This window comes from Atractosteus spatula, assembly GCF_055471065.1.
Source record: "Atractosteus spatula isolate fAtrSpa1 chromosome 10 unlocalized genomic scaffold, fAtrSpa1.hap1 SUPER_10_unloc_8, whole genome shotgun sequence".
NCBI lineage: Eukaryota > Metazoa > Chordata > Actinopteri > Semionotiformes > Lepisosteidae > Atractosteus > Atractosteus spatula.
In genome coordinates, this window is record NW_028296628.1 from 630,639 (window position 1) to 653,117 (window position 22,479).

General features: G+C 55.3%; 4 non-coding genes across 4 annotated transcripts; all 4 read left to right on the forward strand.

The window, feature by feature from the left end:
- Positions 1-918: 918 nt before the first annotated feature.
- On the forward strand, positions 919-990 carry trnae-uuc (transfer RNA glutamic acid (anticodon UUC)). Its single transcript has one exon. It is a non-coding gene; the product is annotated as a tRNA-Glu (tRNA).
- Positions 991-10,657: 9,667 nt separating this feature from the next.
- On the forward strand, positions 10,658-10,729 carry trnae-uuc (transfer RNA glutamic acid (anticodon UUC)). Its single transcript has one exon. It is a non-coding gene; the product is annotated as a tRNA-Glu (tRNA).
- A 3,335-nt stretch (positions 10,730-14,064) lies between these two features.
- On the forward strand, positions 14,065-14,136 carry trnae-uuc (transfer RNA glutamic acid (anticodon UUC)). Its single transcript has one exon. It is a non-coding gene; the product is annotated as a tRNA-Glu (tRNA).
- A 6,746-nt stretch (positions 14,137-20,882) lies between these two features.
- On the forward strand, positions 20,883-20,954 carry trnae-uuc (transfer RNA glutamic acid (anticodon UUC)). Its single transcript has one exon. It is a non-coding gene; the product is annotated as a tRNA-Glu (tRNA).
- Positions 20,955-22,479: the final 1,525 nt, after the last annotated feature.

Consider the following 22,479-nt stretch of genomic DNA (forward strand, 5'->3'; position numbering starts at 1 on the left):
TTCCGTAGTGTAGCGGCTATCACGTTCGCCTAACACGCGAAAGGTCCCCGGTTCGAGACCGGGCGGAAACAGCCTCTTTTTGCACGCTCCTGTACTTCACAGAGGTCTTGAGCGACCGGTCATTTGTTCCCAATGTATTTCCGGTGCCTTCATGCACTCTTGTACCAAACGCACGTTCCTGCTGTACGCGGAGCCGATCATTTGCAATTGGGCTGTGCCGACAGACCAGGACGAGCTCTGTCGGCTCAAAAGCAGCGCAGGACCTGCAACAACAACAGAAAGATTAGCATCCAGCGGGGGCCTCTTAGTGAGCCCAAGATCTCATCAAGAATCGGCTCCAGCAACAGGGCTTGGCGCATTGTTCCATTCTCCGACCACTCTCGGTGTAAACAAGTCCCTCCTGGTCTCTGCTTGAAATGCACTTTCCTGCGTTTGCTTTGGTGTAACTGGCTTCCCCTGCATGGGCGAATGTGAAGAAGATCCTTAGTAAGTCATTGAAGAAAACCGAGAAGAGGTCAGAGTGGCCTCTGTCGTTCATCAACGATCCAGTCAGGCAGTACTCCTCTGTAAAGCGCCGTTCGTTCACATCGATTGGCTTTTTTTTGCCTTCATTCGCGCAAGTAGTAAAAGCAGACGCCCCTATTCTGCCGTGACCTGGATTCGAACCGGAGTTGTTGCGGCCACAACGCAAAGTACTGACCACTATACGATCACGGCGAGTTACCGATACCCACGTGGCAGGCCGGAAAAGGCTGTGCTCTCTTCGTGTGACCTAATTCGGAAAAGTCCTGACGTTGCATTTCAACTGAGCCCCAGTATACATCGACCCTTCGACACTCTGAGTGACAACTCTCTTGCGCGTTTTCTCATATTTATGTAGTTTGCTTGCATGATGCCCGGAACAGCAGGGGTGTATGCTCCCATATGGTCTAGCGGTTAGGATTCCTGGTTTTCACCCAGGCGGCCCGGGTTCGACTCCCGGTATGGGAACCTGTCAGTTTTGCCTCCTGCTTTCCAAAAGATCAGCACCGTGTACGAAGGAGCCGCATTAAAACCACTCGAACGTGCAAAACGCGCGAGAAGAGGGGGCGCTTGTTTCCAACCGAAGACTTCTCGCGTGTGAGACGAGCTGATCATCCCTGCAGGAGGTGGGAGGGTTACTCTGGTAGACAGGGCTGACCTTCGGCAATAGGGTTTATACTCTCCAAGATGATATTTGCACTTTCTGGAGAGGCGATTTTCTCCACTTCAGTAGCCCGATTTCGTCGATTGCGTGGAGAGGGCTGTAGAATGTGGCGCCGCCTTTCCTGCTCCGTCCATGACAGGCGTGCTGGTCTCTGGAGAGAGAGCACGGTCCATCAGCGCACTCCAATAAAGGCACTGGAAGCAGCTGAATCGCATTGGCGAAGCTCAGCGCTGGGCCGCTGGGCAGGGATTGCCACCGTTTCCGTAGTGTAGTGGTTATCACGTTCACCTCACACGCGAAAGGTCCCCGGCCCGAAACCGGGCGGAAACAGACCGGCTTCCTTTGTCGGCACGCACAAAAGGGGATTGGGGATTCGCCTAGCGCTGTGATCGAACAGACCCACTCACCTCTTAGTGTGGCGGGATCTGCACAGTGCATGTCGCAGCGCATCCTGCTTTCACTTCAATGCGCGTCCTGATGTACCCCAGTCTCCCGCGTGACAGGTGCGGATAATCACCACTATACTAACGAGCGAGAAAGACATCGCTCTCTCCGACCCCCGGCATCGTGTCCCGACCCACCGTGCTGGAAGCCGACGCGTGCTGTGATTCCTTTACGGAGCAGAAATGACAACCGAGGAGCCGAGAGATCATTTCAGCATTTCGCGTCTGAACAGAAAACACAAACGACCAACTCGGAATGACTTGCCTTTGATGCTTTCAAAGCGTTCTTTGTGCATCGAACAGACCCACTCACCTCTTAGTGTGGCGGGATGTGCACAGTGCATGTCGCAGCGCTTCCTGCTTTCACTTCAATGTGCTTCCTGATGTCGAGTCGTGTGCCGTGCGGAGGCTCTGAAAGCGAGAGCAATGAAAAGGTGCACGGCGCTGTGAAAGAAAACAGAGAAGTGAAAGGCAGTCCTTTCTCTAAGGAGGTAAAAGAAAAGCTTTCTACTCCCCGTCAGGGAATCGAACCCTGGTCTCCCGCGTGACAGGCGGGGATACTCGCCACTATACTAACGAGGAAGACACCGCACTCTCCGATCCTCGGCATCGTGTCCCGACCCAGCGTGCTGGAAGGCGACGCGTGCTGTGATTCCTTTACGGAACAGAAATGACAACCGAGGAGCCGAGAGATCATGTCAGCATTTCGCGTCTGAACGGAAAACACAAACGACCAACTCGGAATGACTTGCTTTTGACGCTTTTCAAAGCGTTCTTTGTGCACGACGACTGCGCCGCCTAGCAGATACAGATGGGTTGTACAACTCTGAACTAGCAAATGGAAGAGGGCTAAGCCCCCTCTCTTTTAGCCCAGGTTCGATCTGTCTCCCAGAATCACCAGGGCGCACGCACACACACCCGTGCCGTTGAAGTGCTCTGCCTCATTTCTAAGGGCAACTCAACATTCACTCCTACCCCGAGAACAGAAAAGACAGCGTCCGCAGCAACAACAGCTCAGGTCTCTGCACAGGAGCTAAGCTGCCCCCATCTCCTCTGCTCTGCGGCTCCTGCGGAGTGGAGTCGGCCTGGAGCCGTGTTTGCAGGCGGCGGCTCCCCGCGCTCTGTCTGTGCGTCCAAGAGCTCCTGGGAGGAAGAGAGAGCCCTCCCACTCGGGGGCTTTTCCACGGTCTGTGTGAGGAGGGGCGGGTGTGTCCAGTAGCTTATCGAGCGGAAGCCTGGGGCGGCGGAGAGCTGTGATCGTGCAGACCTTGAGGTGTCACCTCTTTGTCTGCTTTCCCGCCCCCCCTCCGCCCAAGCTCTGCTCCAGAGTAGCCCGGCAACCCCTCACACCTGCACGTGTCACAACCTAAGGTGTGGTCATGAGACACCCATGGGGTGCTGCTCTGTTCTTGCTAATTGTTTCCTGCCCGTCGCAGGCAGGAGTCCATGCGAGAAAGATGCGCTGGACAGAGCTCAGAGGGCGCAGCTGGGTGGCTTTCCTTCTGAGTGACGTTCCTGCAACACTCTCCCGCTCCTCTTGGTGCGCTCATGCCGCAACACAGGAAGGCTGGAGCAGGTGGCTGTGGGCTCTGCGCACTGCCGAAACAGGTCAGTTGGGAGATCGTTAGACTGAAGATCTAAAAGTCCCTGGTTTGATCCCGGGTTTCGGCATTTTGTTTCATCGCGCCCTTTGTTCCTCTCTCCAGCGCCCCCTGCCTAAAGTGACGCTTCCCTTTCTCAGCCCGAAACGCAAGCGAGACACCAGCAGCGGTCCCTGCAGGTTTCCGTAGTGTAGCGGCTATCACGTTCGCCTAACACGCGAAAGGTCCCCGGTTCGAGACCGGGCGGAAACAGCCTCTTTTTGCACGCTCCTGTACTTCACAGAGGTCTTGAGCGACCGGTCATTTGTTCCCAATGTATTTCCGGTGCCTTCATGCACTCTTGTACCAAACGCACGTTCCTGCTGTACGCGGAGCCGATCATTTGCAATTGGGCTGTGCCGACAGACCAGGACGAGCTCTGTCGGCTCAAAAGCAGCGCAGGACCTGCAACAACAACAGAAAGATTAGCATCCAGCGGGGGCCTCTTAGTGAGCCCAAGATCTCATCAAGAATCGGCTCCAGCAACAGGGCTGGGCGCATTGTTCCATTCTCCGACCACTCTCGGTGTAAACAAGTCCCTCCTGGTCTCTGCTTGAAATGCACTTTCCTGCGTTTGCTTTGGTGTAACTGGCTTCCCCTGCATGGGCGAATGTGAAGAAGATCCTTAGTAAGTCATTGAAGAAAACCGAGAAGAGGTCAGAGTGGCCTCTGTCGTTCATCAACGATCCAGTCAGGCAGTACTCCTCTGTAAAGCGCCGTTCGTTCACATCGATTGGCTTTTTTTTGCCTTCATTCGCGCAAGTAGTAAAAGCAGACGCCCCTATTCTGCCGTGACCTGGATTCGAACCGGAGTTGTTGCGGCCACAACGCAAAGTACTGACCACTATACGATCACGGCGAGTTACCGATACCCACGTGGCAGGCCGGAAAAGGCTGTGCTCTCTTCGTGTGACCTAATTCGGAAAAGTCCTGACGTTGCATTTCAACTGAGCCCCAGTATACATCGACCCTTCGACACTCTGAGTGACAACTCTCTTGCGCGTTTTCTCATATTTATGTAGTTTGCTTGCATGATGCCCGGAACAGCAGGGGTGTATGCTCCCATATGGTCTCGCGGTTAGGATTCCTGGTTTTCACCCAGGCGGCCCGGGTTCGACTCCCGGTATGGGAACCTGTCAGTTTTGCCTCCTGCTTTCCAAAAGATCAGCACCGTGTACGAAGGAGCCGCATTAAAACCACTCGAACGTGCAAAACGCGCGAGAAGAGGGGGCGCTTGTTTCCAACCGAAGACTTCTCGCGTGTGAGACGAGCTGATCATCCCTGCAGGAGGTGGGAGGGTTACTCTGGTAGACAGGGCTGACCTTCGGCAATAGGGTTTATACTCTCCAAGATGATATTTGCACTTTCTGGAGAGGCGATTTTCTCCACTTCAGTAGCCCGATTTCGTCGATTGCGTGGAGAGGGCTGTAGAATGTGGCGCCGCCTTTCCTGCTCCGTCCATGACAGGCGTGCTGGTCTCTGGAGAGAGAGCACGGTCCATCAGCGCACTCCAATAAAGGCACTGGAAGCAGCTGAATCGCATTGGCGAAGCTCAGCGCTGGGCCGCTGGGCAGGGATTGCCACCGTTTCCGTAGTGTAGTGGTTATCACGTTCGCCTCACACGCGAAAGGTCCCCGGCCCGAAACCGGGCGGAAACAGACCGGCTTCCTTTGTCGGCACGCACAAAAGGGGATTGGGGATTCGCCTAGCGCTGTGATCGAACAGACCCACTCACCTCTTAGTGTGGCGGGATCTGCACAGTGCATGTCGCAGCGCATCCTGCTTTCACTTCAATGCGCGTCCTGATGTACCCCAGTCTCCCGCGTGACAGGTGCGGATAATCACCACTATACTAACGAGGAAGACATCGCTCTCTCCGACCCCCGGCATCGTGTCCCGACCCACCGTGCTGGAAGCCGACGCGTGCTGTGATTCCTTTACGGAGCAGAAATGACAACCGAGGAGCCGAGAGATCATTTCAGCATTTCGCGTCTGAACAGAAAACACAAACGACCAACTCGGAATGACTTGCCTTTGATGCTTTCAAAGCGTTCTTTGTGCATCGAACAGACCCACTCACCTCTTAGTGTGGCGGGATGTGCACAGTGCATGTCGCAGCGCTTCCTGCTTTCACTTCAATGTGCTTCCTGATGTCGAGTCGTGTGCCGTGCGGAGGCTCTGAAAGCGAGAGCAATGAAAAGGTGCACGGCGCTGTGAAAGAAAACAGAGAAGTGAAAGGCAGTCCTTTCTCTAAGGAGGTAAAAGAAAAGCTTTCTACTCCCCGTCAGGGAATCGAACCCTGGTCTCCCGCGTGACAGGCGGGGATACTCGCCACTATACTAACGAGGAAGACACCGCACTCTCCGATCCTCGGCATCGTGTCCCGACCCAGCGTGCTGGAAGGCGACGCGTGCTGTGATTCCTTTACGGAACAGAAATGACAACCGAGGAGCCGAGAGATCATGTCAGCATTTCGCGTCTGAACGGAAAACACAAACGACCAACTCGGAATGACTTGCTTTTGACGCTTTTCAAAGCGTTCTTTGTGCACGACGACTGCGCCGCCTAGCAGATACAGATGGGTTGTACAACTCTGAACTAGCAAATGGAAGAGGGCTAAGCCCCCTCTCTTTTAGCCCAGGTTCGATCTGTCTCCCAGAATCACCAGGGCGCACGCACACACACCCGTGCCGTTGAAGTGCTCTGCCTCATTTCTAAGGGCAACTCAACATTCACTCCTACCCCGAGAACAGAAAAGACAGCGTCCGCAGCAACAACAGCTCAGGTCTCTGCACAGGAGCTAAGCTGCCCCCATCTCCTCTGCTCTGCGGCTCCTGCGGAGTGGAGTCGGCCTGGAGCCGTGTTTGCAGGCGGCGGCTCCCCGCGCTCTGTCTGTGCGTCCAAGAGCTCCTGGGAGGAAGAGAGAGCCCTCCCACTCGGGGGCTTTTCCACGGTCTGTGTGAGGAGGGGCGGGTGTGTCCAGTAGCTTATCGAGCGGAAGCCTGGGGCGGCGGAGAGCTGTGATCGTGCAGACCTTGAGGTGTCACCTCTTTGTCTGCTTTCCCGCCCCCCCTCCGCCCAAGCTCTGCTCCAGAGTAGCCCGGCAACCCCTCACACCTGCACGTGTCACAACCTAAGGTGTAGTCATGAGACACCCATGGGGTGCTGCTCTGTTCTTGCTAATTGTTTCCTGCCCGTCGCAGGCAGGAGTCCATGCGAGAAAGATGCGCTGGACAGAGCTCAGAGGGCACAGCTGGGTGGCTTTCCTTCTGAGTGACGTTCCTGCAACACTCTCCCGCTCCTCTTGGTGCGCTCATGCCGCAACACAGGAAGGCTGGAGCAGGTGGCTGTGGGCTCTGCGCACTGCCGAAACAGGTCAGTTGGGAGAGCGTTAGACTGAAGATCTAAAAGTCCCTGGTTTGATCCCGGGTTTCGGCATTTTGTTTCATCGCGCCCTTTGTTCCTCTCTCCAGCGCCCCCTGCCTAAAGTGACGCTTCCCTTTCTCAGCCCGAAACGCAAGCGAGACACCAGCAGCGGTCCCTGCAGGTTTCCGTAGTGTAGCGGCTATCACGTTCGCCTAACACGCGAAAGGTCCCCGGTTCGAGACCGGGCGGAAACAGCCTCTTTTTGCACGCTCCTGTACTTCACAGAGGTCTTGAGCGACCGGTCATTTGTTCCCAATGTATTTCCGGTGCCTTCATGCACTCTTGTACCAAACGCACGTTCCTGCTGTACGCGGAGCCGATCATTTGCAATTGGGCTGTGCCGACAGACCAGGACGAGCTCTGTCGGCTCAAAAGCAGCGCAGGACCTGCAACAACAACAGAAAGATTAGCATCCAGCGGGGGCCTCTTAGTGAGCCCAAGATCTCATCAAGAATCGGCTCCAGCAACAGGGCTGGGCGCATTGTTCCATTCTCCGACCACTCTCGGTGTAAACAAGTCCCTCCTGGTCTCTGCTTGAAATGCACTTTCCTGCGTTTGCTTTGGTGTAACTGGCTTCCCCTGCATGGGCGAATGTGAAGAAGATCCTTAGTAAGTCATTGAAGAAAACCGAGAAGAGGTCAGAGTGGCCTCTGTCGTTCATCAACGATCCAGTCAGGCAGTACTCCTCTGTAAAGCGCCGTTCGTTCACATCGATTGGCTTTTTTTTGCCTTCATTCGCGCAAGTAGTCAAAGCAGACGCCCCTATTCTGCCGTGACCCGGATTCGAACCGGGGTTGTTGCGGCCACAACGCAAAGTACTGACCACTATACGATCACGGCGAGTTACCGATACCCACGTGGCAGGCCGGAAAAGGCTGTGCTCTCTTCGTGTGACCTAATTCGGAAAAGTCCTGACGTTGCATTTCAACTGAGCCCCAGTATACATCGACCCTTTGACACTCTGAGTGACAACTCTCTTGCGCGTTTTCTCATATTTATGTAGTTTGCTTGCATGATGCCCGGAACAGCAGGGGTGTGTGCTCCCATATGGTCTATCGGTTAGGATTCCTGGTTTTCACCCAGGCGGCCCGGGTTCGACTCCCGGTATGGGAACCTGTCAGTTTTGCCTCCTGCTTTCCAAAAGATCAGCACCGTGTACGAAGGAGCCGCATTAAAACCACTCGAACGTGCAAAACGCGCGAGAAGAGGGGGCGCTTGTTTCCAACCGAAGACTTCTCGCGTGTGAGACGAGCTGATCATCCCTGCAGGAGGTGGGAGGGTTACTCTGGTAGACAGGGCTGACCTTCGGCAATAGGATTTATACTCTCCAAGATGATATTTGCACTTTCTGGAGAGGCGATTTTCTCCACTTCAGTAGCCCGATTTCGTCGATTGCGTGGAGAGGGCTGTAGAATGTGGCGCCGCCTTTCCTGCTCCGTCCATGACAGGCGTGCTGGTCTCTGGAGAGAGAGCACGGTCCATCAGCGCACTCCAATAAAGGCACTGGAAGCAGCTGAATCGCATTGGCGAAGCTCAGCGCTGGGCCGCTGGGCAGGGATTGCCACCGTTTCCGTAGTGTAGTGGTTATCACGTTCGCCTCACACGCGAAAAGTCCCCGGTTCGAAACCGGGCAGAAACAGATCGGCTTCCTTTGTCGGCACGCACAAAAGGGGATTGGGGATTCGCCTAGCGCAGTGATCGAACAGACCCACTCACCTCTTAGTGTGGCGGGATCTGCACAGTGCATGTCGCAGCGCATCCTGCTTTCACTTCAATGCGCGTCCTGATGTACCCCAGTCTCCCGCGTGACAGGTGCGGATAATCACCACTATACTAACGAGGAAGACATCGCTCTCTCCGACCCCCGGCATCGTGTCCCGACCCACCGTGCTGGAAGCCGACGCCTGCTGTGATTCCTTTACGGAGCAGAAATGACAACCGAGGAGCCGAGAGATCATTTCAGCATTTCGCGTCTGAACAGAAAACACAAACGACCAACTCGGAATGACTTGCTTTTGACGCTTTTCAAAGCGTTCTTTGTGCACGACGACTGCGCCGCCTAGCAGATACAGATGGGTTGTACAACTCTGAACTAGCAAATGGAAGAGGGCTAAGCCCCCTCTCTTTTAGCCCAGGTTCGATCTGTCTCCCAGAATCACCAGGGCGCACGCACACACACCCGTGCCGTTGAAGTGCTCTGCTTCATTTCTAAGGGCAACTCAACATTCACTCCTACCCCGAGAACAGAAAAGACAGCGTCCGCAGCAACAACAGCTCAGGTCTCTGCACAGGAGCTAAGCTGCCCCCATCTCCTCTGCTCTGCGGCTCCTGCGGAGTGGAGTCCTGCCTGGAGCCGTGTTTGCAGGCGGCGGCTCCCCGCGCTCTGTCTGTGCGTCCAAGAGCTCCTGGGAGGAAGAGAGAGCCCTCCCACTCGGGGGCTTTTCCACGGTCTGTGTGAGGAGGGGCGGGTGTGTCCAGTAGCTTATCGAGCGGAAGCCTGGGGCGGCGGAGAGCTGTGATCGTGCAGACCTTGAGGTGTCACCTCTTTGTCTGCTTTCCCGCCCCCCCTCCGCCCAAGCTCTGCTCCAGAGTAGCCCGGCAACCCCTCACACCTGCACGTGTCACAACCTAAGGTGTGGTCATGAGACACCCATGGGGTGCTGCTCTGTTCTTGCTAATTGTTTCCTGCCCGTCGCAGGCAGGAGTCCATGCGAGGAAGATGCGCTGGACAGAGCTCAGAGGGCACAGCTGGGTGGCTTTCCTTCTGAGTGACGTTCCTGCAACACTCTCCCGCTCCTCTTGGTGCGCTCATGCCGCAACACAGGAAGGCTGGAGCAGGTGGCTGTGGGCTCTGCGCACTGCCGAAACAGGTCAGTTGGGAGAGCGTTAGACTGAAGATCTAAAAGTCCCTGGTTTGATCCCGGGTTTCGGCATTTTGTTTCATCGCGCCCTTTGTTCCTCTCTCCAGCGCCCCCTGCCTAAAGTGACGCTTCCCTTTCTCAGCCCGAAACGCAAGCGAGACACCAGCAGCGGTCCCTGCAGGTTTCCGTAGTGTAGCGGCTATCACGTTCGCCTAACACGCGAAAGGTCCCCGGTTCGAGACCGGGCGGAAACAGCCTCTTTTTGCACGCTCCTGTACTTCACAGAGGTCTTGAGCGACCGGTCATTTGTTCCCAATGTATTTCCGGTGCCTTCATGCACTCTTGTACCAAACGCACGTTCCTGCTGTACGCGGAGCCGATCATTTGCAATTGGGCTGTGCCGACAGACCAGGACGAGCTCTGTCGGCTCAAAAGCAGCGCAGGACCTGCAACAATAACAGAAAGATTAGCATCCAGCGGGGGCCTCTTAGTGAGCCCAAGATCTCATCAAGAATCGGCTCCAGCAACAGGGCTGGGCGCATTGTTCCATTCTCCGACCACTCTCGGTGTAAACAAGTCCCTCCTGGTCTCTGCTTGAAATGCACTTTCCTGCGTTTGCTTTGGTGTAACTGGCTTCCCCTGCATGGGCGAATGTGAAGAAGATCCTTAGTAAGTCATTGAAGAAAACCGAGAAGAGGTCAGAGTGGCCTCTGTCGTTCATCAACGATCCAGTCAGGCAGTACTCCTCTGTAAAGCGCCGTTCGTTCACATCGATTGGCTTTTTTTTGCCTTCATTCGCGCAAGTAGTAAAAGCAGACGCCCCTATTCTACCGTGACCCGGATTCGAACCGGGGTTGTTGCGGCCACAACGCAAAGTACTGACCACTATACGATCACGGCGAGTTACCGATACCCACGTGGCAGGGCGGAAAAGGCTGTGCTCTCTTCGTGTGACCTAATTCGGAAAAGTCCTGACGTTGCATTTCAACTGAGCCCCAGTATACATCGACCCTTCGACACTCTGAGTGACAACTCTCTTGCGCGTTTTCTCATATTTATGTAGTTTGCTTGCATGATGCCCGGAACAGCAGGGGTGTGTGCTCCCATATGGTCTAGCGGTTAGGATTCCTGGCTTTCACCCAGGCGGCCCGGGTTCGACTCCCGGTATGGGAACCTGTCAGTTTTGCCTCCTGCTTTCCAAAAGATCAGCACCGTGTACGAAGGAGCCGCATTAAAACCACTCGAACGTGCAAAACGCGCGAGAAGAGGGGGCGCTTGTTTCCAACCGAAGACTTCTCGCGTGTGAGACGAGCTGATCATCCCTGCAGGAGGTGGGAGGGTTACTCTGGTAGACAGGGCTGACCTTCGGCAATAGGGTTTATACTCTCCAAGATGATATTTGCACTTTCTGGAGAGGCGATTTTCTCCACTTCAGTAGCCCGATTTCGTCGATTGCGTGGAGAGGGCTGTAGAATGTGGCGCCGCCTTTCCTGCTCCGTCCATGACAGGCGTGCTGGTCTCTGGAGAGAGAGCACGGTCCATCAGCGCACTCCAATAAAGGCACTGGAAGCAGCTGAATCGCATTGGCGAAGCTCAGCGCTGGGCCGCTGGGCAGGGATTGCCACCGTTTCCGTAGTGTAGTGGTTATCACGTTCGCCTCACACGCGAAAGGTCCCCGGCCCGAAACCGGGCGGAAACAGACCGGCTTCCTTTGTCGGCACGCACAAAAGGGGATTGGGGATTCGCCTAGCGCTGTGATCGAACAGACCCACTCACCTCTTAGTGTGGCGGGATCTGCACAGTGCATGTCGCAGCGCATCCTGCTTTCACTTCAATGCGCGTCCTGATGTACCCCAGTCTCCCGCGTGACAGGTGCGGATAATCACCACTATACTAACGAGGAAGACATCGCTCTCTCCGACCCCCGGCATCGTGTCCCGACCCACCGTGCTGGAAGCCGACGCGTGCTGTGATTCCTTTACGGAGCAGAAATGACAACCGAGGAGCCGAGAGATCATTTCAGCATTTCGCGTCTGAACAGAAAACACAAACGACCAACTCGGAATGACTTGCCTTTGATGCTTTCAAAGCGTTCTTTGTGCATCGAACAGACCCACTCACCTCTTAGTGTGGCGGGATGTGCACAGTGCATGTCGCAGCGCTTCCTGCTTTCACTTCAATGTGCTTCCTGATGTCGAGTCGTGTGCCGTGCGGAGGCTCTGAAAGCGAGAGCAATGAAAAGGTGCACGGCGCTGTGAAAGAAAACAGAGAAGTGAAAGGCAGTCCTTTCTCTAAGGAGGTAAAAGAAAAGCTTTCTACTCCCCGTCAGGGAATCGAACCCTGGTCTCCCGCGTGACAGGCGGGGATACTCGCCACTATACTAACGAGGAAGACACCGCACTCTCCGATCCTCGGCATCGTGTCCCGACCCAGCGTGCTGGAAGGCGACGCGTGCTGTGATTCCTTTACGGAACAGAAATGACAACCGAGGAGCCGAGAGATCATGTCAGCATTTCGCGTCTGAACGGAAAACACAAACGACCAACTCGGAATGACTTGCTTTTGACGCTTTTCAAAGCGTTCTTTGTGCACGACGACTGCGCCGCCTAGCAGATACAGATGGGTTGTACAACTCTGAACTAGCAAATGGAAGAGGGCTAAGCCCCCTCTCTTTTAGCCCAGGTTCGATCTGTCTCCCAGAATCACCAGGGCGCACGCACACACACCCGTGCCGTTGAAGTGCTCTGCCTCATTTCTAAGGGCAACTCAACATTCACTCCTACCCCGAGAACAGAAAAGACAGCGTCCGCAGCAACAACAGCTCAGGTCTCTGCACAGGAGCTAAGCTGCCCCCATCTCCTCTGCTCTGCGGCTCCTGCGGAGTGGAGTCGGCCTGGAGCCGTGTTTGCAGGCGGCGGCTCCCCGCGCTCTGTCTGTGCGTCCAAGAGCTCCTGGGAGGAAGAGAGAGCCCTCCCACTCGGGGGCTTTTCCACGGTCTGTGTGAGGAGGGGCGGGTGTGTCCAGTAGCTTATCGAGCGGAAGCCTGGGGCGGCGGAGAGCTGTGATCGTGCAGACCTTGAGGTGTCACCTCTTTGTCTGCTTTCCCGCCCCCCCTCCGCCCAAGCTCTGCTCCAGAGTAGCCCGGCAACCCCTCACACCTGCACGTGTCACAACCTAAGGTGTGGTCATGAGACACCCATGGGGTGCTGCTCTGTTCTTGCTAATTGTTTCCTGCCCGTCGCAGGCAGGAGTCCATGCGAGAAAGATGCGCTGGACAGAGCTCAGAGGGCACAGCTGGGTGGCTTTCCTTCTGAGTGACGTTCCTGCAACACTCTCCCGCTCCTCTTGGTGCGCTCATGCCGCAACACAGGAAGGCTGGAGCAGGTGGCTGTGGGCTCTGCGCACTGCCGAAACAGGTCAGTTGGGAGAGCGTTAGACTGAAGATCTAAAAGTCCCTGGTTTGATCCCGGGTTTCGGCATTTTGTTTCATCGCGCCCTTTGTTCCTCTCTCCAGCGCCCCCTGCCTAAAGTGACGCTTCCCTTTCTCAGCCCGAAACGCAAGCGAGACACCAGCAGCGGTCCCTGCAGGTTTCCGTAGTGTAGCGGCTATCACGTTCGCCTAACACGCGAAAGGTCCCCGGTTCGAGACCGGGCGGAAACAGCCTCTTTTTGCACGCTCCTGTACTTCACAGAGGTCTTGAGCGACCGGTCATTTGTTCCCAATGTATTTCCGGTGCCTTCATGCACTCTTGTACCAAACGCACGTTCCTGCTGTACGCGGAGCCGATCATTTGCAATTGGGCTGTGCCGACAGACCAGGACGAGCTCTGTCGGCTCAAAAGCAGCGCAGGACCTGCAACAACAACAGAAAGATTAGCATCCAGCGGGGGCCTCTTAGTGAGCCCAAGATCTCATCAAGAATCGGCTCCAGCAACAGGGCTGGGCGCATTGTTCCATTCTCCGACCACTCTCGGTGTAAACAAGTCCCTCCTGGTCTCTGCTTGAAATGCACTTTCCTGCGTTTGCTTTGGTGTAACTGGCTTCCCCTGCATGGGCGAATGTGAAGAAGATCCTTAGTAAGTCATTGAAGAAAACCGAGAAGAGGTCAGAGTGGCCTCTGTCGTTCATCAACGATCCAGTCAGGCAGTACTCCTCTGTAAAGCGCCGTTCGTTCACATCGATTGGCTTTTTTTTGCCTTCATTCGCGCAAGTAGTAAAAGCAGACGCCCCTATTCTGCCGTGACCTGGATTCGAACCGGAGTTGTTGCGGCCACAACGCAAAGTACTGACCACTATACGATCACGGCGAGTTACCGATACCCACGTGGCAGGCCGGAAAAGGCTGTGCTCTCTTCGTGTGACCTAATTCGGAAAAGTCCTGACGTTGCATTTCAACTGAGCCCCAGTATACATCGACCCTTCGACACTCTGAGTGACAACTCTCTTGCGCGTTTTCTCATATTTATGTAGTTTGCTTGCATGATGCCCGGAACAGCAGGGGTGTATGCTCCCATATGGTCTAGCGGTTAGGATTCCTGGTTTTCACCCAGGCGGCCCGGGTTCGACTCCCGGTATGGGAACCTGTCAGTTTTGCCTCCTGCTTTCCAAAAGATCAGCACCGTGTACGAAGGAGCCGCATTAAAACCACTCGAACGTGCAAAACGCGCGAGAAGAGGGGGCGCTTGTTTCCAACCGAAGACTTCTCGCGTGTGAGACGAGCTGATCATCCCTGCAGGAGGTGGGAGGGTTACTCTGGTAGACAGGGCTGACCTTCGGCAATAGGGTTTATACTCTCCAAGATGATATTTGCACTTTCTGGAGAGGCGATTTTCTCCACTTCAGTAGCCCGATTTCGTCGATTGCGTGGAGAGGGCTGTAGAATGTGGCGCCGCCTTTCCTGCTCCGTCCATGACAGGCGTGCTGGTCTCTGGAGAGAGAGCACGGTCCATCAGCGCACTCCAATAAAGGCACTGGAAGCAGCTGAATCGCATTGGCGAAGCTCAGCGCTGGGCCGCTGGGCAGGGATTGCCACCGTTTCCGTAGTGTAGTGGTTATCACGTTCGCCTCACACGCGAAAGGTCCCCGGCCCGAAACCGGGCGGAAACAGACCGGCTTCCTTTGTCGGCACGCACAAAAGGGGATTGGGGATTCGCCTAGCGCTGTGATCGAACAGACCCACTCACCTCTTAGTGTGGCGGGATCTGCACAGTGCATGTCGCAGCGCATCCTGCTTTCACTTCAATGCGCGTCCTGATGTACCCCAGTCTCCCGCGTGACAGGTGCGGATAATCACCACTATACTAACGAGCGAGAAAGACATCGCTCTCTCCGACCCCCGGCATCGTGTCCCGACCCACCGTGCTGGAAGCCGACGCGTGCTGTGATTCCTTTACGGAGCAGAAATGACAACCGAGGAGCCGAGAGATCATTTCAGCATTTCGCGTCTGAACAGAAAACACAAACGACCAACTCGGAATGACTTGCCTTTGATGCTTTCAAAGCGTTCTTTGTGCATCGAACAGACCCACTCACCTCTTAGTGTGGCGGGATGTGCACAGTGCATGTCGCAGCGCTTCCTGCTTTCACTTCAATGTGCTTCCTGATGTCGAGTCGTGTGCCGTGCGGAGGCTCTGAAAGCGAGAGCAATGAAAAGGTGCACGGCGCTGTGAAAGAAAACAGAGAAGTGAAAGGCAGTCCTTTCTCTAAGGAGGTAAAAGAAAAGCTTTCTACTCCCCGTCAGGGAATCGAACCCTGGTCTCCCGCGTGACAGGCGGGGATACTCGCCACTATACTAACGAGGAAGACACCGCACTCTCCGATCCTCGGCATCGTGTCCCGACCCAGCGTGCTGGAAGGCGACGCGTGCTGTGATTCCTTTACGGAACAGAAATGACAACCGAGGAGCCGAGAGATCATGTCAGCATTTCGCGTCTGAACGGAAAACACAAACGACCAACTCGGAATGACTTGCTTTTGACGCTTTTCAAAGCGTTCTTTGTGCACGACGACTGCGCCGCCTAGCAGATACAGATGGGTTGTACAACTCTGAACTAGCAAATGGAAGAGGGCTAAGCCCCCTCTCTTTTAGCCCAGGTTCGATCTGTCTCCCAGAATCACCAGGGCGCACGCACACACACCCGTGCCGTTGAAGTGCTCTGCCTCATTTCTAAGGGCAACTCAACATTCACTCCTACCCCGAGAACAGAAAAGACAGCGTCCGCAGCAACAACAGCTCAGGTCTCTGCACAGGAGCTAAGCTGCCCCCATCTCCTCTGCTCTGCGGCTCCTGCGGAGTGGAGTCGGCCTGGAGCCGTGTTTGCAGGCGGCGGCTCCCCGCGCTCTGTCTGTGCGTCCAAGAGCTCCTGGGAGGAAGAGAGAGCCCTCCCACTCGGGGGCTTTTCCACGGTCTGTGTGAGGAGGGGCGGGTGTGTCCAGTAGCTTATCGAGCGGAAGCCTGGGGCGGCGGAGAGCTGTGATCGTGCAGACCTTGAGGTGTCACCTCTTTGTCTGCTTTCCCGCCCCCCCTCCGCCCAAGCTCTGCTCCAGAGTAGCCCGGCAACCCCTCACACCTGCACGTGTCACAACCTAAGGTGTGGTCATGAGACACCCATGGGGTGCTGCTCTGTTCTTGCTAATTGTTTCCTGCCCGTCGCAGGCAGGAGTCCATGCGAGAAAGATGCGCTGGACAGAGCTCAGAGGGCGCAGCTGGGTGGCTTTCCTTCTGAGTGACGTTCCTGCAACACTCTCCCGCTCCTCTTGGTGCGCTCATGCCGCAACACAGGAAGGCTGGAGCAGGTGGCTGTGGGCTCTGCGCACTGCCGAAACAGGTCAGTTGGGAGATCGTTAGACTGAAGATCTAAAAGTCCCTGGTTTGATCCCGGGTTTCGGCATTTTGTTTCATCGCGCCCTTTGTTCCTCTCTCCAGCGCCCCCTGCCTAAAGTGACGCTTCCCTTTCTCAGCCCGAAACGCAAGCGAGACACCAGCAGCGGTCCCTGCAGGTTTCCGTAGTGTAGCGGCTATCACGTTCGCCTAACACGCGAAAGGTCCCCGGTTCGAGACCGGGCGGAAACAGCCTCTTTTTGCACGCTCCTGTACTTCACAGAGGTCTTGAGCGACCGGTCATTTGTTCCCAATGTATTTCCGGTGCCTTCATGCACTCTTGTACCAAACGCACGTTCCTGCTGTACGCGGAGCCGATCATTTGCAATTGGGCTGTGCCGACAGACCAGGACGAGCTCTGTCGGCTCAAAAGCAGCGCAGGACCTGCAACAACAACAGAAAGATTAGCATCCAGCGGGGGCCTCTTAGTGAGCCCAAGATCTCATCAAGAATCGGCTCCAGCAACAGGGCTGGGCGCATTGTTCCATTCTCCGACCACTCTCGGTGTAAACAAGTCCCTCCTGGTCTCTGCTTGAAATGCACTTTCCTGCGTTTGCTTTGGTGTAACTGGCTTCCCCTGCATGGGCGAATGTGAAGAAGATCCTTAGTAAGTCATTGAAGAAAACCGAGAAGAGGTCAGAGTGGCCTCTGTCGTTCATCAACGATCCAGTCAGGCAGTACTCCTCTGTAAAGCGCCGTTCGTTCACATCGATTGGCTTTTTTTTGCCTTCATTCGCGCAAGTAGTAAAAGCAGACGCCCCTATTCTGCCGTGACCTGGATTCGAACCGGAGTTGTTGCGGCCACAACGCAAAGTACTGACCACTATACGATCACGGCGAGTTACCGATACCCACGTGGCAGGCCGGAAAAGGCTGTGCTCTCTTCGTGTGACCTAATTCGGAAAAGTCCTGACGTTGCATTTCAACTGAGCCCCAGTATACATCGACCCTTCGACACTCTGAGTGACAACTCTCTTGCGCGTTTTCTCATATTTATGTAGTTTGCTTGCATGATGCCCGGAACAGCAGGGGTGTATGCTCCCATATGGTCTCGCGGTTAGGATTCCTGGTTTTCACCCAGGCGGCCCGGGTTCGACTCCCGGTATGGGAACCTGTCAGTTTTGCCTCCTGCTTTCCAAAAGATCAGCACCGTGTACGAAGGAGCCGCATTAAAACCACTCGAACGTGCAAAACGCGCGAGAAGAGGGGGCGCTTGTTTCCAACCGAAGACTTCTCGCGTGTGAGACGAGCTGATCATCCCTGCAGGAGGTGGGAGGGTTACTCTGGTAGACAGGGCTGACCTTCGGCAATAGGGTTTATACTCTCCAAGATGATATTTGCACTTTCTGGAGAGGCGATTTTCTCCACTTCAGTAGCCCGATTTCGTCGATTGCGTGGAGAGGGCTGTAGAATGTGGCGCCGCCTTTCCTGCTCCGTCCATGACAGGCGTGCTGGTCTCTGGAGAGAGAGCACGGTCCATCAGCGCACTCCAATAAAGGCACTGGAAGCAGCTGAATCGCATTGGCGAAGCTCAGCGCTGGGCCGCTGGGCAGGGATTGCCACCGTTTCCGTAGTGTAGTGGTTATCACGTTCGCCTCACACGCGAAAGGTCCCCGGCCCGAAACCGGGCGGAAACAGACCGGCTTCCTTTGTCGGCACGCACAAAAGGGGATTGGGGATTCGCCTAGCGCTGTGATCGAACAGACCCACTCACCTCTTAGTGTGGCGGGATCTGCACAGTGCATGTCGCAGCGCATCCTGCTTTCACTTCAATGCGCGTCCTGATGTACCCCAGTCTCCCGCGTGACAGGTGCGGATAATCACCACTATACTAACGAGGAAGACATCGCTCTCTCCGACCCCCGGCATCGTGTCCCGACCCACCGTGCTGGAAGCCGACGCGTGCTGTGATTCCTTTACGGAGCAGAAATGACAACCGAGGAGCCGAGAGATCATTTCAGCATTTCGCGTCTGAACAGAAAACACAAACGACCAACTCGGAATGACTTGCCTTTGATGCTTTCAAAGCGTTCTTTGTGCATCGAACAGACCCACTCACCTCTTAGTGTGGCGGGATGTGCACAGTGCATGTCGCAGCGCTTCCTGCTTTCACTTCAATGTGCTTCCTGATGTCGAGTCGTGTGCCGTGCGGAGGCTCTGAAAGCGAGAGCAATGAAAAGGTGCACGGCGCTGTGAAAGAAAACAGAGAAGTGAAAGGCAGTCCTTTCTCTAAGGAGGTAAAAGAAAAGCTTTCTACTCCCCGTCAGGGAATCGAACCCTGGTCTCCCGCGTGACAGGCGGGGATACTCGCCACTATACTAACGAGGAAGACACCGCACTCTCCGATCCTCGGCATCGTGTCCCGACCCAGCGTGCTGGAAGGCGACGCGTGCTGTGATTCCTTTACGGAACAGAAATGACAACCGAGGAGCCGAGAGATCATGTCAGCATTTCGCGTCTGAACGGAAAACACAAACGACCAACTCGGAATGACTTGCTTTTGACGCTTTTCAAAGCGTTCTTTGTGCACGACGACTGCGCCGCCTAGCAGATACAGATGGGTTGTACAACTCTGAACTAGCAAATGGAAGAGGGCTAAGCCCCCTCTCTTTTAGCCCAGGTTCGATCTGTCTCCCAGAATCACCAGGGCGCACGCACACACACCCGTGCCGTTGAAGTGCTCTGCCTCATTTCTAAGGGCAACTCAACATTCACTCCTACCCCGAGAACAGAAAAGACAGCGTCCGCAGCAACAACAGCTCAGGTCTCTGCACAGGAGCTAAGCTGCCCCCATCTCCTCTGCTCTGCGGCTCCTGCGGAGTGGAGTCGGCCTGGAGCCGTGTTTGCAGGCGGCGGCTCCCCGCGCTCTGTCTGTGCGTCCAAGAGCTCCTGGGAGGAAGAGAGAGCCCTCCCACTCGGGGGCTTTTCCACGGTCTGTGTGAGGAGGGGCGGGTGTGTCCAGTAGCTTATCGAGCGGAAGCCTGGGGCGGCGGAGAGCTGTGATCGTGCAGACCTTGAGGTGTCACCTCTTTGTCTGCTTTCCCGCCCCCCCTCCGCCCAAGCTCTGCTCCAGAGTAGCCCGGCAACCCCTCACACCTGCACGTGTCACAACCTAAGGTGTAGTCATGAGACACCCATGGGGTGCTGCTCTGTTCTTGCTAATTGTTTCCTGCCCGTCGCAGGCAGGAGTCCATGCGAGAAAGATGCGCTGGACAGAGCTCAGAGGGCACAGCTGGGTGGCTTTCCTTCTGAGTGACGTTCCTGCAACACTCTCCCGCTCCTCTTGGTGCGCTCATGCCGCAACACAGGAAGGCTGGAGCAGGTGGCTGTGGGCTCTGCGCACTGCCGAAACAGGTCAGTTGGGAGAGCGTTAGACTGAAGATCTAAAAGTCCCTGGTTTGATCCCGGGTTTCGGCATTTTGTTTCATCGCGCCCTTTGTTCCTCTCTCCAGCGCCCCCTGCCTAAAGTGACGCTTCCCTTTCTCAGCCCGAAACGCAAGCGAGACACCAGCAGCGGTCCCTGCAGGTTTCCGTAGTGTAGCGGCTATCACGTTCGCCTAACACGCGAAAGGTCCCCGGTTCGAGACCGGGCGGAAACAGCCTCTTTTTGCACGCTCCTGTACTTCACAGAGGTCTTGAGCGACCGGTCATTTGTTCCCAATGTATTTCCGGTGCCTTCATGCACTCTTGTACCAAACGCACGTTCCTGCTGTACGCGGAGCCGATCATTTGCAATTGGGCTGTGCCGACAGACCAGGACGAGCTCTGTCGGCTCAAAAGCAGCGCAGGACCTGCAACAACAAAAGAAAGATTAGCATCCAGCGGGGGCCTCTTAGTGAGCCCAAGATCTCATCAAGAATCGGCTCCAGCAACAGGGCTGGGCGCATTGTTCCATTCTCCGACCACTCTCGGTGTAAACAAGTCCCTCCTGGTCTCTGCTTGAAATGCACTTTCCTGCGTTTGCTTTGGTGTAACTGGCTTCCCCTGCATGGGCGAATGTGAAGAAGATCCTTAGTAAGTCATTGAAGAAAACCGAGAAGAGGTCAGAGTGGCCTCTGTCGTTCATCAACGATCCAGTCAGGCAGTACTCCTCTGTAAAGCGCCGTTCGTTCACATCGATTGGCTTTTTTTTGCCTTCATTCGCGCAAGTAGTAAAAGCAGACGCCCCTATTCTGCCGTGACCTGGATTCGAACCGGAGTTGTTGCGGCCACAACGCAAAGTACTGACCACTATACGATCACGGCGAGTTACCGATACCCACGTGGCAGGCCGGAAAAGGCTGTGCTCTCTTCGTGTGACCTAATTCGGAAAAGTCCTGACGTTGCATTTCAACTGAGCCCCAGTATACATCGACCCTTCGACACTCTGAGTGACAACTCTCTTGCGCGTTTTCTCATATTTATGTAGTTTGCTTGCATGATGCCCGGAACAGCAGGGGTGTGTGCTCCCATATGGTCTAGCGGTTAGGATTCCTGGTTTTCACCCAGGCGGCCCGGGTTCGACTCCCGGTATGGGAACCTGTCAGTTTTGCCTCCTGCTTTCCAAAAGATCAGCACCGTGTACGAAGGAGCCGCATTAAAACCACTCGAACGTGCAAAACGCGCGAGAAGAGGGGGCGCTTGTTTCCAACCGAAGACTTCTCGCGTGTGAGACGAGCTGATCATCCCTGGAGGAGGTGGGAGGGTTACTCTGGTAGACAGGGCTGACCTTCGGCAATAGGGTTTATACTCTCCAAGATGATATTTGCACTTTCTGGAGAGGCGATTTTCTCCACTTCAGTAGCCCGATTTCGTCGATTGCGTGGAGAGGGCTGTAGAATGTGGCGCCGCCTTTCCTGCTCCGTCCATGACAGGCGTGCTGGTCTCTGGAGAGAGAGCACGGTCCATCAGCGCACTCCAATAAAGGCACTGGAAGCAGCTGAATCGCATTGGCGAAGCTCAGCGCTGGGCCGCTGGGCAGGGATTGCCACCGTTTCCGTAGTGTAGTGGTTATCACGTTCGCCTCACACGCGAAAGGTCCCCGGCCCGAAACCGGGCGGAAACAGACCGGCTTCCTTTGTCGGCACGCACAAAAGGGGATTGGGGATTCGCCTAGCGCTGTGATCGAACAGACCCACTCACCTCTTAGTGTGGCGGGATCTGCACAGTGCATGTCGCAGCGCATCCTGCTTTCACTTCAATGCGCGTCCTGATGTACCCCAGTCTCCCGCGTGACAGGTGCGGATAATCACCACTATACTAACGAGGAAGACATCGCTCTCTCCGACCCCCGGCATCGTGTCCCGACCCACCGTGCTGGAAGCCGACGCGTGCTGTGATTCCTTTACGGAGCAGAAATGACAACCGAGGAGCCGAGAGATCATTTCAGCATTTCGCGTCTGAACAGAAAACACAAACGACCAACTCGGAATGACTTGCCTTTGATGCTTTCAAAGCGTTCTTTGTGCATCGAACAGACCCACTCACCTCTTAGTGTGGCGGGATGTGCACAGTGCATGTCGCAGCGCTTCCTGCTTTCACTTCAATGTGCTTCCTGATGTCGAGTCGTGTGCCGTGCGGAGGCTCTGAAAGCGAGAGCAATGAAAAGGTGCACGGCGCTGTGAAAGAAAACAGAGAAGTGAAAGGCAGTCCTTTCTCTAAGGAGGTAAAAGAAAAGCTTTCTACTCCCCGTCAGGGAATCGAACCCTGGTCTCCCGCGTGACAGGCGGGGATACTCGCCACTATACTAACGAGGAAGACACCGCACTCTCCGATCCTCGGCATCGTGTCCCGACCCAGCGTGCTGGAAGGCGACGCGTGCTGTGATTCCTTTACGGAACAGAAATGACAACCGAGGAGCCGAGAGATCATGTCAGCATTTCGCGTCTGAACGGAAAACACAAACGACCAACTCGGAATGACTTGCTTTTGACGCTTTTCAAAGCGTTCTTTGTGCACGACGACTGCGCCGCCTAGCAGATACAGATGGGTTGTACAACTCTGAACTAGCAAATGGAAGAGGGCTAAGCCCCCTCTCTTTTAGCCCAGGTTCGATCTGTCTCCC